This window comes from Ambystoma mexicanum, chromosome 1p (assembly GCF_040938575.1).
Source record: "Ambystoma mexicanum isolate Mex_15411 chromosome 1p, UKY_AmexF1_1, whole genome shotgun sequence".
Taxonomy (NCBI): domain Eukaryota; kingdom Metazoa; phylum Chordata; class Amphibia; order Caudata; family Ambystomatidae; genus Ambystoma; species Ambystoma mexicanum.
Genome location: NC_090921.1, coordinates 1,296,106,820 through 1,296,124,769, shown reverse-complemented (window position 1 = coordinate 1,296,124,769; position 17,950 = coordinate 1,296,106,820). Strand labels below are relative to the sequence as shown.

At 46.3% G+C, this 17,950-nt stretch overlaps 1 protein-coding gene across 7 annotated transcripts in view; it reads left to right on the top strand.

Moving 5' to 3' along the window:
• PPFIA3 (PTPRF interacting protein alpha 3) overlaps positions 1–17,950 on the top strand; it is an 841,741-nt gene that overhangs the window by 815,239 nt on the left and 8,552 nt on the right. The gene's annotated exons all lie outside the window — the stretch shown is intronic.

Sequence of the window (17,950 nt, the reverse complement as noted above, 5' to 3'; positions counted from 1 at the left end):
TGCACCGCAGCGTCCAATATCAAGGCGGCCAACGCACTGGTGATCCTTGATAGGTACGATGGGGAGCTGTGGTACAAGCTGGGGCCTATTCTGGAATTCCTCCCCAATGATAAGGGGATGGAGGCAATCACTCTTTTCCAGGAGGGAGAACTAGCGTCTGATCACACCATTACAGTGGCATTGGGCGTCGCCGACAAGGGGATGAAGGCAACACATTTCTGGCAGAAGGTCCAGCCGAAAGTATTGGGCATCTCCTTCGATGGAGAGAACTTGTTTGGGAAGGTCGTTGACGAGTCCCTACAGGCCATCAAGACATATACGGAGATGGCCCATTCCCTGGGCACTCTCCAGCAGCAGCGCTCTTCTTTTTGCTCCGCCAGTTGAAAGTCGGGGAGGTCTTCCAAAGGTTTATCCTCTTCGTACAGTCTGCCCTCCAGATCCACGACTCGAGAAACCTACAGAGGCTGTTCCCAGGCCTACGGTAGCGGAGGACAGGCCTGAACCAGCTGGCACGTCGGACCCACCCCCCACGTGCACCCCAGTGGGTGGCCGGCTGACGACGTTCGTCAGCGGGTGGAAGAAGATCACCACCTACAGATGGTGCTGGACGCTCTGGCCCATGGGCGCACCCTGGAGTTTCAACGCAGGTGTACGCGGAGCCCTTCGATTACCCGTCAGGAACAGCACATCCCTCAGCTCCTGGAAGAGGTATGGGCCATGCTGTGAAAAGGGGCGATGGAGCTAGTTCCCCAACGGCTCCAGGGGCTCTGGATTTATTCCAGATACTTTCTGGTCTGAAAGAAGACAGGTGGCTGCAGCGTCTCAACAAATATCTAAAGTCCCAAAAGTTCAGGATGGTCACATTGCAGCATGACCTGGAGGATGCCTACTTATACGTCCCGATTCAGAAGAAACATCAAAGTTTCTACGATTCGTTGTGCAGGGACAGCACTACCAGTTCAAGGCCCTACCTTTTGGCTTTAAGTCGTCCCTCAGAGTGTTCACAAAATTCCTGGCACTGGTGGCTGCCCATCTACGTCTATGGAGCATACACGTGTACCCGTAGCTGGACGATTTGCTCATTCGCACCTGCTCACGGGAGCTGACCGTCAGACACACAGACGACCGTCCAGCTACTGGCGGATCTGGGATTCTCCAACTATTCATAGTCCTGCTTAACACCATTACAGAACGAGCTGTTCCTATGCGCCAGACCTCGGAAGAGAGGGTAGCAGCCATTCAAGGGTAGGTGCAGCGACCGTCGTCGATGAGGACAGCCATGGTGCGAGCCATCAAGTCTTTACTTAGCGTGATGTCCTGCATCTACCTCATCCGGCTCTAAGGGTTGCAAATGATACCCCTTCAGGAAGTTCCTGGACGCTCGCAGGATACAGGTGTCCGAAGCTTCGCGGACAAGATCCCACTCGACGACGAGTTCCCTCAGGTGATAGGATAGTGGGGCGTCCACTCCAACATCGGCCATGGCACGGGATTTCAAATCCCTCCATACCAGGAGACAGTCACTGCGGATGCTTCCCTGGAAGGCTGGGGAGCCCACACCGGAAGTCTACACACCAGAGGCATGTTACTGCCGAGTAGAAGGATCTCCATATCAACATCCTGGAGCTACGGGCAGTGTTCTGGGCCCTCAAGTAGTTTCTTCCGTCCCTAAAGGGCAAGTTGATGAGGATCTTCACGGACAACACCACACGTTCTACATCAGGAAACAGGGGGGCACTCGATTCCCAGTGCTCTCAACAGAATGCGCAGGACTTGTGGCGGTGGGCGGTCAGCCAAGAGCTGTTCCTCATCCCTCTTCACCTAGCGGAAGTCAAGAACACCATCGCAGACTCCCTTAGCAGGGAGTTACGCTCCTGCCACAAGTGGGAACTTCGACAGGACCAGGTGGACCGCATCTTCGTCAAGTGGGGCAGGCCCCAGATCGATCTGTTTGCGATGGCGGCAAACTCCAAATGCCAGTCGTTTGCCAGCAGATTTCACCAGCCGAGGAGCCTAGGGGACACGTTCTCCTTCATGTGGGAAGGGCTGTTCCTGTACACGTTTCCCCCGCTCCGTCTCCTGCTAAACGTTATCAACACACTCAGTGTGTCAATGTAGGATGACACTCCTTGCCCCAGCGTGGCCGAGGAAGATTTGGTACCAGACCTTCTCAGGCTGTCCGCATCGCCTCCGGTCAAGCTGCTGGTGGTTCTGGATCTTCTCACCAGAGGGAGGGGCAATCCTGCAACACGATCCAGGATCGCTGAACCTGAAGGCTTGGCTCGTGCAGCCATAGAGTTTGGAGGGTATGAGTTGCCAACGGACTGCAGGGAGGTCCTCGCCAAAGCAAGGGCGTTGTTGACCTTGAAGTGCTACGGTCACAAGTGGAAGCGTTTTGCTACGTAGTGCCATTCACAAAAGATTACCCCTTTGAGGGTGACGGCCGCACAGATCCTGCCGTACTTGATATCCTTGGCCAAGGCTGGACTGGCTCACGCCTCCATCTGGCGGCTATCTCCTGCTACACCAGGTCACCAGGAAGATCTTCACTTTGGTCCCACCTACTCGTCAAGGAGTTCTCAAAGGACTTTCAGATCTTTCCCGCTGGTGAAGGATCCTGCCCCGGCATGGGAACTCAATGTGGTTCTGACAAGGCTCACGGGGGGGCCAAATTCAAGCCTCTGCATGAGGCCCCGCTCAAGTTCCTCTCGTGGAAAACGGCTTTCCTGGTGGCCATCACCTCTGCCAGAAGGGTAGGTGAGATCCAGGCCCTATCCTGCAAGCAGCCATACCTGACCTTCCACGAATTGAGGGTGATGCTGTTTACGCACCCCTCCTTCATGCCGAAGGTTCAGTTGAAATTCCACCTCAGGAAGCCTTTGGTTTTACCTGTTTTTTTCCCCAAAACCTTCATTGCAGGTGGAAAGGGCCTTGCACTCGCTGGATGTCGCTCGTGTCCTGAAGTTCTACGTGTCACGCACTAAGAGTTTTCAGAGTACTTCACAGCTGTTTGTGAACTTTGGTCCATGGTGTGAACCATGGGAAGGCCTTGTCCAAGGCTTCCATCTCAAGATGGCTCTCCGGCTACATCACGCATTGTCATTGGTTAGCTAAACAACCACTGCCCAGCCACCCAAGAGCCCACTCCACCAGAGCGATCACTGCAATGACAGTGTTCCTGTACAAACCAATTATCAATCATAGCAAACCCCTTGGTATTCCCCATTTCAATCACTTGTTCCACATTAGACCACGGTCCACTGCATCAAACACTGCTGACAAGTCAATAGTCGCTACATAGAGCGATTCACATTTACGGGAATCAATCTGTCTAGCAGCTAACTTAAATAAAAATCCTTTGAGTGAAGTAGCTTGATGTTTACTGAACCCTGTCTGCCATAAAGGAATTCTATTGCATGACCTTTGCCATGTTTACAAATGATCTAAAACAAATGCAGCAAATAACTTGCTATCAGCGTCAATTATTGCTATTGGCTGAAAATTCAGTAGATCAGCACGTGAGCCCTTTTTGAAAGTTGGCAGTATGTATGCACTTGACCAGGATTCAGGAAACTTGCCAGTGGAAATTGTATTGTTGAATAAAACCAGTAATATCGAGGATCAGGTTTCTGGATCCCCCTTAAATATGATAGTGGACAGATTATTAGGTCCACTGGCTCTCGAGGAGCTAATCCTATTGATAGCCACTAAAATGTGTTCCTTACAAATGGTCATCACCCAAGAATCATTGGTTGTAGCCAGTTAGGAAAGTTCTTCATATTCCTTCTCAGAGCGATTGCCAAAAACTGTAGCAAAATGAGAGATCCATTGATGTTCTGCAACTGAGGAAATTCTATGTTCAGGGCCACGAGCGTGCAAGGTCCTTCATTAAATGCCAAAAAGACTGAAAATCTTTATTTCTAAGGATCGAGAGCATTTCTTCTGCATCTGTCAGATACCATACATTTCAGTTAATCCTAGTTCAATTCTTATATGCTTGTTTAGCCCTTTTTATCTGCTGTATTTTAAGGTTGCAGGAAAGAGTCATATCAGTCCTTATACTTTTAATATTTAGGCAGAGCGCCTTCTTTTGACTAACCACTATGGGATCATACACATGGCAGTGCTTCTTGTGTGAGCCACAAGTCCGAACATGTTTACCCAAACTGACAGACAGTAGCTCCTCGAAGAATCCACCATAATTTTCCACAACAAAGGTTGCATTTTGCAAATCTAATGAAGTAACTGATAAACAAGCTGAAGCTGTTTTATTGACCCTACCTAGAGAGGTCAAGTTCCAGCTAACTTGCGTTGCAGCAGGATCAACTCTAACATTAGGGTGAGTCTATTTGAAAAGGAGCAGGGAAAATGAAGACGTAGACAAATAGCTATGATCACTAAAGTCATTAGGTGTGACTAATAAATGGCTTCATCTCTCAAATAAACCAAAACTTACAAAAATATAATCAATAATAAAATTCGAGGTCCACTTAGCAGGAACATCCTCTCCTATAGATCCATTTAGCATAGAACGACCAACTATGTAGTCATCCAAATTTGGCCATGTTGCATATATCATTTCGACACAGCTGAACATTAATATGCCAGTGGTGCTTGTACCACTGCAAAAAGTACCTGTTTTATGTGCTTCAGCCAACTCCTGTAGACCGCCTTCCTGGATTATTAACAGGTCCCAAATAAAGTTCTTGAATTACTTTGTCATCTATACATACCATGGATGCGTAGCCAAAATATGACTGGTCTAAGTTAGGCTTTGTAATCTAATGGATGACGGCCTAATTCCAAAGAAATAGGTGTGCTGTGTGGTTTCTTTTGTGCAGAAAAAACAATCTTTTAAAAAAGAAAATCGGCCTCTACCTCCATTTTTGGTAATGGGGATTTTACCGCGGGGCTGGAGAAGGGGGCATTCACAAAATGGCGGGAAGGAGGCTGCGAGAAAATTTGCGACATGTACCGTGAGGGGGAAGTGCTATCCTTTAACGTCTGTAAGAGGAAGTTTGCTATACAGGAGGGTGAAAGGCTTCGGTACGCACAGATAAGCCATTGGGTACTACAGCCGGGGGTAAGGTTGGGAGCCACTCGGGACCCAACACAATTTGAGAAATTTCCAATGGCGGATCGAGAGGTCTCATCTCTAACATATATAAAATTCTAGTTGCCGCAAAGGCAGGAACGCAATGGGCCTATATGCGGGAATGGGAGCGGGTCTTGGGACGTGAGATTGGTAGAGGGCAGTGGGAAAGGCTTTGGAGGAGAATACCCAAACTGGCCAGGGCGTCCCAATTACAAGAGACATGGTACAAGATACTATTAGGGTGGCATTATACTCCTGCCCGGCTCCATAGGTTTTACCGTACACTATCAGGGACTTGCTGGTGAGGGTGTGGATTAGCAGGTACTGCGGAGCATATTTGGTAGAACTGCCCAAAGATCAAGCCCTTTTGGGGAAAAATGCGGGATGCACAGGAACAGGCGTTTGGCCGGGGTGATGACAGAACTCAAATGCAGATCCTCTTGGGTATACACGACACCTTGGGAGCTGGGGAAGCTAGAGGAAGGGAGAAAGCAAAAGCAATTTTGACTTTGGTGGCTATGCAGTTAATAGCGCAAAAATGGAAAGGCCCTGAGGTCCCCAAGTGTCAAGACTGGCTGCGGAAAGTTTGGTAAATTGTTGCTTTGGAATGGGCGATCTACGCCATGAACGACAAGGTGCAGTCCTTTGCGGCGGACTGGGGAGAAGTTCTGTCTGTGCTTAAAAATGACTTTAGGGTGATGTGGTGCCCGCAGCATTTGAGACTATTGGAGTTGCAATGAACATGGAGATGCAGCCTGGATGGAAGGAGAGTTAAGAGTTTTTAGGGTAGTCGCTGAGGGGGAGAGGGAGGGCGGAAGGGTTGTTTTCACTCTGATTGTTCTGTTGTAAAATTTAATAAAAAGAGTTTACAAAAAAAAAAGAATCGGCTCTATCATCTAAGCCACTTGGTAGAATTTGTGCAAACTAATTTCCCAAGCACATGTTCTCACGTGCATCTTTCAATCATCTGCAACTTATACCAATCATACAGTTACTTTTCCAAGCACTGGAGTCCTGTTTAGAAGGACACACCAGATTGGGGATGTGGGATTTAGGAGTCGCAGTGTGGAGTTACAGGTTTAAATTAGAACATGGTTGAGAGGTCAGGAAGTGAAAGAAGAGAGAGAGAGAAGCGGGAGAGTTTAAGAGGAAAGATGAGAAGTAGAAGTGGTGAGGAGAGAGAGAGGAGGAGGAGCGAGGATGTGGAGAGAGGAGAAAGAGTGAAATTAGAGCAGGACAGGAAAGAGAAGAGAAGCGTAGAGAAAGGAGAGGAGGAGATGTACCAGAGAGGTTGAAGATAGAGTGAGAAAGGGGTGAGGAAGAGAACCATCATAGGCGGAAGGAGGGAAGTAGACTTAGAGAAAGCATACTCGGCAATGAAGGCAGTGCAGGAGAAAGATGCACAACTTGGTTGAAGAGAATGTTCTGGAGGTGATGATGGAAGGGCCATGTTAAGGACTTGAACAAGAATCACGGTGCATAAACCTAGGCTATTTGAGGACCAGGATTGTATTGCCACTCGGAGGGGAACATTGATAGTACCCTGGGCTTGATCCGCTGAATTATTGCCAGATGCCAGACTCCCATTGGAAGACCTAAGGGTACCGAGTGAAGGTACCTGGCCGGAGTGTGCATGATGACCAATATGCATTTCTGGCACTATAGAACAAGTCAAGAAAATGTTCAGAGCACTATAACTACCAGAGAGTGTAGGTTAGTTTTCCTGCTAAGGGGTCATCCTTAAACAACTGAGAGAGAGGGAAGGACAGGGTGACAGGGTCCCAAGGAGACCTTGATTTGTGTTGCTGCTAACCCTAACGCCATCCTGTGGCCTCAGCCAAAACCTAATCCCAGTTTATATGTACCGATCAAAAGTGATAGTGAAATAGTAAATGGTTTTGAGTTGTGGGTCGATCCCCCGGCTGGGATAGTTTACATACTTGAAAGGACAGTGTGCAAACTCTATGTTGCAGGTTGCACTTATGCTATAAGGCAAAGCTGAGAGCTGGGTTTGTTTAAGCACAGTCCTTTTCCCTAGATACTAGAACTTATTTTTATTTTATTGATTAAAGCGCAGACCTAGCTTGAGAGCAGCAGAGCGCTGTAGGATGTAGGAAGCCAGTGTTATGGCTGGCTTCTTCGAACAGTAGCGCAGCACTGTGAGATGAGGTCTGTGCGTCAGAATGTGTGTCCAGTGGAATTATTCCTTGGTCAGGTGTTGTTGAAAAGGCCATGTTTTGAGAGATTTGCAAAAATGGACCGTTTTGGGGGCATCTTAGCCGACACCCAAATCGAGTGCCAGAGGATGGGTGTGTGGCAAGAGAAGGAATGTTTGCATGCGCCCCCTCTTTGCGGATGAGTTGTGATACAAGCTGGGTGGTCAATTTGCTGCGTGAGGAGTGTGTGCCACCAGATATGTGGAGTTTAGCTGTCAGGTATGTTAGTGTGCTAATCGTAACTGCTTTGTAGATGATTCTTGCAGTCTCTGAACTGTTTTCTGGCCTGCAGAGGAAGCAAATGTAGTTTGCGTAGGACGGGGGTGATGTAAGGGAGCCAAGTGAGCAACTGGGAGCCCTGTCAGGAGGGCATTTCCCCCATCAATGTGCGAGACCACGAGGGCCTACACTACGGTCCGGAAGTCCAGCAGCAGGATGCAGTGTTTGATTTTGAAAAGGGTGGAGATTCAGAACCAGGCTGTTTGGGCCTTCATCGTCATGTGTTTCAGAAAGGACAGGCTGCTGACAATGGTGAATCCATTTACTTGAAGGATATTACTTTGAAAAATATCACTCTTGCATTCTGTTCTCCCAACTTCTGCTCTTGTTAGAAATTATCTGCTCCACAAGGAGGATTGGAGAAGGCTACTCTAATAGAACATTGCCACTATAAACATTTGACAATTGTAAGGGTGCAGAAGTGATAACATGTTTTTGGATATAGATGTGTATTAATTTAAGAGGGTTGGGGAAATGCCTCTCTGTCCCTAAATCTAAGAGGATGTTCCCTACCTTAAAGGAAACTAGTGTAATTGTCAGGTAGTCCGAAACTAAAATGTCTGTCACTTCAGTGTTCCAAAACCTACTCCTGACACTAATAATCTAAGACAACTGTGTAAGGATGATCTCTTCTCAAAGTCCAAATTGTTCTTTGTGTTTTCAACCAACAGACAAGTTCCCAGTTTCTCTGGTGATAAAGTGATGCAAAATAATGCTCCAAAATACAAGATTCCAATGCTAGGGTTGGGCTCCTTTCCGCTAGACTTCTTATCTTAAATCACTGGATGATTCACAAGGAAATGTTTCTTAGCTTCACAGTTCTTGTATCCTGCCAGCTTGGTATGCTTTGTTACCAAACGTAGGATCCCAATGTTGGGCTTGTGTACCTTTCCCCTAGTCTGCTTCTTATCTTACTTCTGTTCCTTTAGGCTTCTGAGCTCTTTTCCCCTTTTGACACAATGTGACTGAACAGTCCAGGAGGGAATGAGTCTTGGGTTCATACTTCTCTATCCTATCAAGTTGGCACAGTCCTGCTACCAAGCGTAGGTTTCCTTTTTGTCTGTTCCAGGGTTCTTGACCCTCTTATTCTCAAGCTCTCATGTGGGTACGAGTCCCAGACTCGCAATACTTTACATGGCTTGGTTCATTCTCCTGCCAAACAAGTATTCGCTCCTTGACTGTCTCTTATTCTCTCACAGGGTCCCAGAACCTCTTTGCTTTAAACTTTGGTTTCTCATGTGGGTGCAAGTCCCAGCCTCGCACTTTACCGTTGTATCCGCTAGGCTCACTCTCCTGCCAATAATACCACTCTCTTGTTTGTTGCAGGGTCCCAGACCCTCTCACGTTTGGGTGCAGGTTCCAGACTTGCACTCTCCTGCCAAGTATACAACTTTTCCACATTTGCTTCAGGGTCCCAGACCCTCTCTTACCAGTTCTTGAGCTTACTCCATTGCCTTCGCGGACCTCTAACAGTTCCCAGGCAATCTGTGTACCTGTTTGCTTCCTTCTTGGAGGTATCGGCGGTTCCTGGGCAGCTGTGTCCCTTCTAGAGGCTCCGGTAGTGTTTGGTCATTCATCGAGGTCTGCAGCGGCTTTGCAGTCTGATGCCTTTCCCTGGCTGCACGTTCTGTCTCTTCCGTGCTTCATCGGGCCCTGGGAGGTAGAGAGGATTCACTTGGTAGCAATCCGAGTGGTCCTCTCGTAATGGACCACGCTCAGGTTCTCTTTCCTTCGGGCTTCCCTTGTGGCTCGCGTCAGCTGCTCCCGTGCACGGCTCCCGCTGTTTCTCTTCGGAGGACGGCTCTCACTCACCCTCACTCTCTCGCATCCCAGCTGCGTCTGAATTTGAGCTTCAACTGTCTTCAAACTCCTGCGTGGGATTTATGTATTGCTTTGGGCCAATCACTGGCATTAGGAAACTAGACCACCTGCTCTGCTTTCTCGCGAGTGATCCTTGGACTCCCAGCCATCTTCTTTGTCACAGTACCAGCCATAAAGCTACATGCATGATACTTTGTACTTTCTGGGTTTTCAGTGCTGCCTTATAGGTTAGGTTGACTGACTTGACAACAAACTACATTGGCTCTATCCAGGGAGGGGGAAGGGAGATTTTGAGTTGGAGAAGGAGTTGAATGTATTAAACCTGGGTGATACCACGTTTTCTGGTGATGGTCCTCCCCAATCCCGTAGCTGGATTCCTTCCCCATGTGATCCTCCTTCGGTGCACCACCCCCAGGGGAACTATTGTACTGTGGACACAACGCCCCTGCCCCATTGGAAAGGTCTCCGCCTAGGGTATAAGGGACGACATCCTCCGATTCATCACATACTGTTGTCCTTAACTTCAGGCTATTCCCATTAGAACTCCCCCTAGGATCTTGCAGGTCTGTTTGGTATATGGGGATTCTTTTTGGTTTTCCCAATCCCAAGCAGGGAGAGATTCAATTGTTTCTATGCCCTCCCAGAAGTCTAGGAGAATATTTTCTGGCCGGGGGATTAAGGTCAGCTATGATTTTACCAAAATTGGGCAAATCTGTCCCAATACTGACTTCTTCCGGAAGACCAGGTATGACGGACAAGTTCATGAGGACCTCCTTATCTTGTATGATAACTGAGACTGGAGTTCACCGGTAGATTTCTTGGTCACCATGAACACTGGTCAGTCTAATTGGCCTTCCCCTTTTCGGTCCTGCGGCTTGTATAAGGTTGGATGGCCGTTAGCTCCAAGAGTCGACTAATGCATAATCAGAATGGGCATTTATTTGAGCAGGTTCATGGGTTTTAAAAGGTTCTGAGTTGCAGAAACAAATGCTGATGGTATCAATTTCTTCTGGGAACACTACAAACAACTATGACTACAGGTATAGGCAACCCAACCTTTGGTATAAGCTTGTACTACACAGTTTTGGTAGCGTGTTGAGCAGCCAGGCTTATCTCAAGAGGGGAAATGTGAGCTGTAGTGAAGTTAAACAAAGATTCACAGTTGCAGGTATTCAAATAAACTTTTACACTCAAGGTTTCTTGCATAAACAATGTATTCATCAGTCAGTTATAAAGCCTTCTTCAGAAGGGAGCAATAAAATAGTAACACACAATTATACTTCAATACTGTACACTCGGAGTTTCTGAATCAGACAAGACCCTTTTGGGATGGCCCACAGACACAGTCTACACCCACAGGTGACTTCAGTAACAAGGGTGCTGGGGATATTAATATCTTACTGTTGGCATTCACAGTAGTCTTAAAAAGTAAGTAAAAGGCAAAGGTTATTAGAACACAAGAATTTACAAATATTCATAAGCAGGGCAAATACTTTCAGATAGCACTTAGAAGAGTCATTCAATTCGATCGGCTAAGCCAAAGTCAATCGGCCAAAGTCTTTGTATAGGATGCAGCACTTCAGGTAAGTAAATGGAAAAGTCAGGTTCTTAAGAGTCTTTGATAAAGAGAAGAATCAAATGTAGGGTCACAAACTGATTAGAGCTGTGAGTTGCAGAAGTAACAAGCAGTTCCACACTAAGAGGTAAGTTCTCCTAGACTTGTTTTACAGTACCTTGGTAAAGTGGAAAAGATGCAGCTGAAGACTTCTGTTCTTGTGCAGCTCTTCAGATCTCACTGTCCCTGGGCCTCAGTTGTGGGGATAAGAGGGGGGATGTCTGGGGACTCCTGCACTTGCACCGTCAAAGCGGGCAACTGGCAAACTTTACTTTCAGTGGCTGTTTCGCGTTTCGGCTCCTTGCGGTACAACAAATAGCAATAAGCGCGGTTCCTGGCTGTCAAGGTGGACTTTCCTCACATTTGAGGTTCCGCATTCAACGGGGGTCAGGCTTGGTCAGTCCTGCTTCGTGGGAGTCCGGAGGATCTTCCAAAAGCTTTAGGCCAGCTTACAAGCAACGCACACAATCTGGTGTCCCTCTCCCTGGCTCTACGGTTTCCTGCAGCAACTCTGAGGAAATTCAACCAGCTCTGAGATGGGTGTCCAGGTGGCTTACTTGGAGTGGATTGGTCCTACCAACTCAAAGGGAGAAGTCGTCCTTGCAGGGCTTCTCTGTTCATGCAAACTTGGCGATTCGGACCTACAGCAGGGCTTCACCGGTCAGACCAACGGTCCAGGAGTTGAAGCAGCCATTCTCTTCAAGATCTTCTTCGGTTCCTTCGTCCAGTGGTCAACTCTGCCTTCCAAGCCAAGAGACTCGCCTTTTATTCAGTACTTTCCCATTCATTCCAGCCTAGCTGTCACTCACCCAGCAGGGTGGCTGTCCTTTCGGGATAGTCAGCCAGCCAATCACCACAAAGTGCATTTGGGTCTCCTAGGAGGCTTAGCACAGGGAGTTTGGGGCACCTCCCTCACTTCCTACCTACCCCAGACACTCTGGAGTCAGAGGCAGGTTTCACTCCTGAAGCCCGCCAAAGGCGAATGAACAAAGAGACCAAACCTGGTTGTGCGCACAGCAAAAAACTCTAGAAGAACCTTTCCACAAAGACATGGTGAAAAAAGAAGACCGGGCACCATTTTAACAAGGATGGTTGGATGCCATTTTGCAGAAGTTGGCTCCCGCGGTTAATGTTACCGGGTCCATGAACGGTCGCGGTAAATGTAAACCATGGTAGTTCAAAACAAAACCACTGCCACCAGCCAGTCAATCGAGGAAAGGGTAACATAAAAGATGTTACATGAGCATTGAGACACAGGGGATACTAAGTAACCCCTCCAGCACTCTACTGTAAAATAGGGTGTGCTGGGTCTAGCAAGTACAATGCTAAGTAGTCAATTTCACTCTACTGTTCTGGGAAACAGTAGTTTATCTCAAAGAAGGTATTTAAACCATGGGAAATCTAAAAGACTGTGCCACTGCACTGAAGGTGCTGTGTGACGCAGTTGTAAAAGATGATGCCTATGGAGTTCGTTAGACTCCATAACCAAAACGAAATAAACACAGAAAACACATAGAATTAAAAGTACAAAGTCCCAAAGTTCAGCAAAATAGCTGGTGGTCTTTAAGGTAGAGGGAATTAGCACATTTTTGAGAATTCTCCCTAACGGACCTCGGGGAGGATTTTCTTTCCCAGCCATAGTGACAAGGTATTTTGAATTCTGGCGCCTAGTTCTACTGAAACAGATGTTTGTGGTGTTGATTTGTGGGAGCAAAGAGCTGGCTGCTGGCTTTCAGGGAATCTTTTGAATGGATTGTCTGGTGGGGTTTGAGAGAGAATCTCATGGTCAGGCAAGGCGATGGCAGGACAGTATTGTTGAGCTATAGGTTTATGAAGGTAGAGGCTAGAGAGGGTAACAGGTTAGCAAGTGTCGCTGATGGCCTCTAGAACACACCACCTCTCACAGAGAACCACAAAGAAACACAGTAATCGGTTCAATTCATAACATAATACACTTTAATCATGCCTTGCATGACACCAATCACAGCAAATTACTACATAACCGAGCAAAACTGCACCTTAAGCATTAGTGCAAGCTACTGCAACTTCCCCAGCCCTTCCGGCCTGTCCTTGCAACAAGCTCTCAGACCAGCTGAGCTATGCTACTGTATCTCTAGCATAATAGCAATACCCCTACTAGTTCTCAGCATTTCCCTGTCCACACACAAGCTCCTAATAACGAGACGGCTCCTCTTCCCACTAGCTCTCTAACAGCAGTTCTCCCAGCCACACACATCAGACTCTACTCCCCTCTAATGTGATGAATGGCAATCTCCTTCTACAACCTCCCACTGTCAGCCTGCAAGACTCAGAAGGCCTGAGACCCCCGCAAGCGTCCCCGTATGCAGTGTGCTTGCAGCGTCTACATACAGTATCCTAAAGCCTAACAAGACAGCTACTGTTCATACATTTCAGTGACGCAAATGGCAGTGTGAGTAATGCATACAATTTCGCCAGCATAGCATTTCTCTTGAAGGACGTCCTTGCAGCTCTCTCTGCCAGCCAAGGTTAGCTTGGAAAATAGCTGATTGTCTGCCAAGAACAATGTTTTCAAAACAATTCACACAGTGCAACAACAATCCTCTGCGCCCAGCGAAGCTGATTCAGGATGGACAGAGAGAGCAGCTTTCTCTAGCGCCTAAAAGCACTTCTCATTGCTATACTAAAATGACAGGTTTATAAATGCATGGCTATCAACACACATGGAATCATAATGTCTTAAGCAAACCCATCATGTAAATATGGCCCATTTCTAGTAAATTTATAAATTAATACATGGTCAATGTATGATTTAATAGATGAATTACTCACATGATAACTACCATGGAAATATGTGGACTAACACCGATACTGACTTCTTCCGGAAGACAAGGTATGATGGACAAGTTCATGAGGACCTCCTTATCTTGTATGATAACTGAGACTGGAGTTCTCCAGTAGATTTCTTGGTTGCCATGAACGCAGGTCAGTCTAATTGGCCTTCCCCTTTTCAGTCCTGTGGCTTGTATAAGGTTAGATGGCCATTTGCTCCCAGAGTCGACTAATGCATAAGCAGGATGGGCATTTATTTGTTCAGGTTCATGGGTTTTAAAAGGTTCTGGGTTGCAGAAACAAATGCTGATGGTATCAATTTCTTCTTCATTATCAGGAAGAAATTTGTATTCCTTCCCTGCCATCCAACCAAACTCCATGGGCTCGTCCCTCTGATTTTTGGGCACGTTCTAGCTAAATGGCCCATTTCTCCACATGAAAAACAGGTAACTAGGCGACTCGTAAATTCTCGGGTGTCTTCAGATTTCATATTTCCCTTTATCTTTCGTTGCTAGTAGTTTTTATTCTTCTCTCTGATTCCCGAACCCCTGTCCTACTGGTTTTTGGTAAACTTTCATTCAACTTTTCTTTAACTTGTATCTTTGTTTAAGGATGAAAAGAGGTTCAGGGGCCTCATTTTATATCATTTTTCTCATCCATTTCATGTGGAAGCCGAAGGATTTTGTTGAGTTTCTATAGCAATAACCAGTGTGGGTTTGCTCAATTGCAAAATGGGCCTCTGGAGAGACGGGGCTGACTATTTGTAAGCTGTTCCAGGGCAAGTGCCTCTAAGACCTCGGGGAGGGTTTTCTTTCCCAGCCATAGTGACGAGGTGTTTTGAATTCTGGCCCCTAGTTCTACTGGGGTTTCACCTGGGTTTGATCTGGTTTCTCTAAATGCTGAATCTGCAAACGCTACCCCAACCACCAGCCATTGTGGCGTCCCACAAGGATCCTGCACTGCACCCACCTTATACAACATTTTCACCCTCCCACTGTTCAATGACCTCGACCAACGCCACATAGCTTACACAAACTATGCTGACGACACACAAGTCCTGCTCCCCCTTACTGAGGTATATGAACAAGACGCCGCAGCACTAACTAAAATATACACAGCCATTCAAACCTTGATGGCAGCCAACGGCCTCTGCTTAATGGGGACAAAACAGAGATCCTACTAGTTGGCACCAAAGAAACGCTAAACAAACTCCCGCCTCTATACAAATCCTTTAACGTTGATAACTCCTCCATCAGTCTCGAACTGCAGTAAAAAAACTAGGAGTATATCTCGACTCCACTCTCTATGACACGGCAAGTCAATGCCGTAGCCTCTTCTGCTGCACTTACCACTAAGATAATCAACGCCGTTAAACCCTTCCTATCCTCGAAAAACTGCCTGAATGTAGCCAGAGCCACAGTAGGTACCAAACTGGACTACTGCAATTCCCTCTTTCTGGGCACGTCTGCACAAAACATTAATAAAATGCAAGTCACACAAAACAATGCTCTAAGAGCAGCCCTAAGCATTCCAAAAAGGGAGCACATCTCCCAAGCCAGAAAAGAAGCACACTGGTTACCTATAAAAGAGCGCATAATATTCAAATCCATGGCCATCACCCACAGATGCCTCTCTGCCAATGCCCCACCCTATCTTTCTGAAAGGATCACCCTCAATACTTCCACTAGACCTACCAGGTCACACCTGACTAACCAGACCTATGTACCCACATTCAAAAGAAGCAAAGCCGGAGGGTCCAGCTTTCAACACCTAGCACCCAAAAAACCGGAACGCACTCCCCACCGCCTTAAGGAACGAAAAATCATACCATGCCTTCCGTAGACTACTCAAAACCACGCTATTCAACTAACCCCGCTTCACCTGTCCTATTGTTTTTTCACCACTGTATGTAAATAACAGCAAATGTATGAAAATATGCTTCAATGCTCTGTGTATCTGTATATTCACCATGTATGCCTGTAACAAGTAAGACTTCTTTTAGTGCCATGATGCCCCCGGGCAGATGTGCGCTCTACAAATCCAAATAAATAAATAAAATAAATAAATTGCTATTGAAATGTTCAGTTTGGCCCAATCTAAGTAATAAACCCGGTTTGATTTTGTCAATTTAAGTAAATTCAATGGATTAAGGGTCTGATAGGACGTCTGTAGGTCTCCTTTTGGTAGGAATGCCAGATTACAAGTTTTGAATTCGTCCCCCCACTGAAATTGTTGGGCCAATCGTTCATAGTTTAGGAAGACATTTCCTAAGTCTTCCCCTCCTCTATATGGCTGGAAGATCCTGTGAGGGAGGATGGGTCTTTCTTGGGCTGCTACTACTCTGGCAATACCATCTTGGTACCTTGCTTCTGCCTCAACTTGGTGGGTTATGAGGCGCTCCAGGAGAGCCTCCAAGGTACCCATGATTTTAATTGGAACTGGTCTTTGGTAAGGTTCTTGATCTTCAAGTGGCCCTACCCTTTCTGGGGTTTCTGAAGGTAGTATGTCAGAAAAAGAAAATTGCGGTGTCCCGAAGGAAACCATTTCCTCTTCAAACTTCTGGATGAATTCTTCGGTCTCTGAAGGTCTACAGGAATTGATCACCGGGGTCTCACTAGTTCTCAGGGGCTCTTCTTCAGACCCTGTTTCGGGACTTCTGGACAAGATGGGAACCGACACAGGTTCGGAGGAAGTTACTTGAGGGGGTTTCTTTAGACTTAGTTTTATACCTAAACTTCCTGTTGAAAGGTTTTTTATCAGGTTTAATATTTTATTTCTGGTTGGGTCCAATGGAGTAGTCAGAAAGACTGGCTCCGTCAGCCGGGGGCCTTTCCTTAAAAAGACGTTTTTGTTGGGTGATTGGGACTTTTAACTTTAAACGAGCAACCAATGGATGGGTGTACCCATACTCAGACACCTGGGTTTATCTTAGCAAACAATACAGGGAGGTGGTGTCTCACGAGATAGTTACATACACATAACGCGTGTTATTTCCATATGGAAACCAAGGCTACTTGGCATCCTGAGTCATTAGGATCGTGAATCCAATAAATTTTATTTGTGCATAGAATTGCAACAAGATATATCCAAGATAGAAATGGACACGGACAAAAAAACGACAATTTACATCAGATATAAAATCATCAATTAGAATCAAATATGTGTGCAAAAGAGAGCAACAAAGTGCATCAAATAGTAAGGCTTACATGAATGTCTGAATTCATGTGCGAAATAATGCTATATCTTTGATGTAAACCTAATACCATGTGCAACAAACAGCATTAAAGTGCAAGAGTTAATCAGAACAGCATACCTGTTAAGTTATACATAGACCACATATTGGAACCTATTTTGTTTTTAAAAAAAATATGTAACAATGGTCATTATTGACCATACACAGCTATCTACAGTTTATTCACAAACCATTTGTAGTGGACAGAAAGCGTCAACTATGAGGTGGTTATGAGAGCAAAAAGAGACTTGTTACCAAAAATGTTCCCTACTGTATATGAATAACAAAAAACATCCTTCCAATGTAGCTTCGACAGACAGAACATCTCATTGTGTCTGTCTTCTTCAGGACAAGCAGAACCATTTAGTCTCTTCCTTTGTATTGATTAGCTTCAAGGTAGAGATGGTGTGTAATGAAGCACACAAAGAGTGTTCCTCCCTAATGCAATCACCCTTTGTTTCCTAAAAAGTAGCCACTCCAATATAACTAACCAACATATGCTTCAAAGAAATGATATGCCTCTTATCTATGTAGCCTATATCATTTTATATTGGTTCCTATGCACGGCTCCCGCTGTCCCATTTCGGAGGACGTCTCTCCCTCATGTCCCAGCTGTGTCTGAGCATGAGCTTGAATTCCCTTCAAACTCCTGTGTGGGATTCATGTACTGCGTTAGGCCAATCACTAGCATTTGGAAGCTAGACCTGCTTCTCGTGAGTGATCCTTGGACTCCTGTGCATCTTCTTTTTTCACAGTACCAGCCTTAAAGCTATATGCATGATACTTGTTACTTTCTGGGTTTCCAGTGCTGTTGTGTAGGTTAGGTTGACTGGCTTGACAACAAACTACATTGGTTCTATCCAGGGAGAGAGAAGGATGAT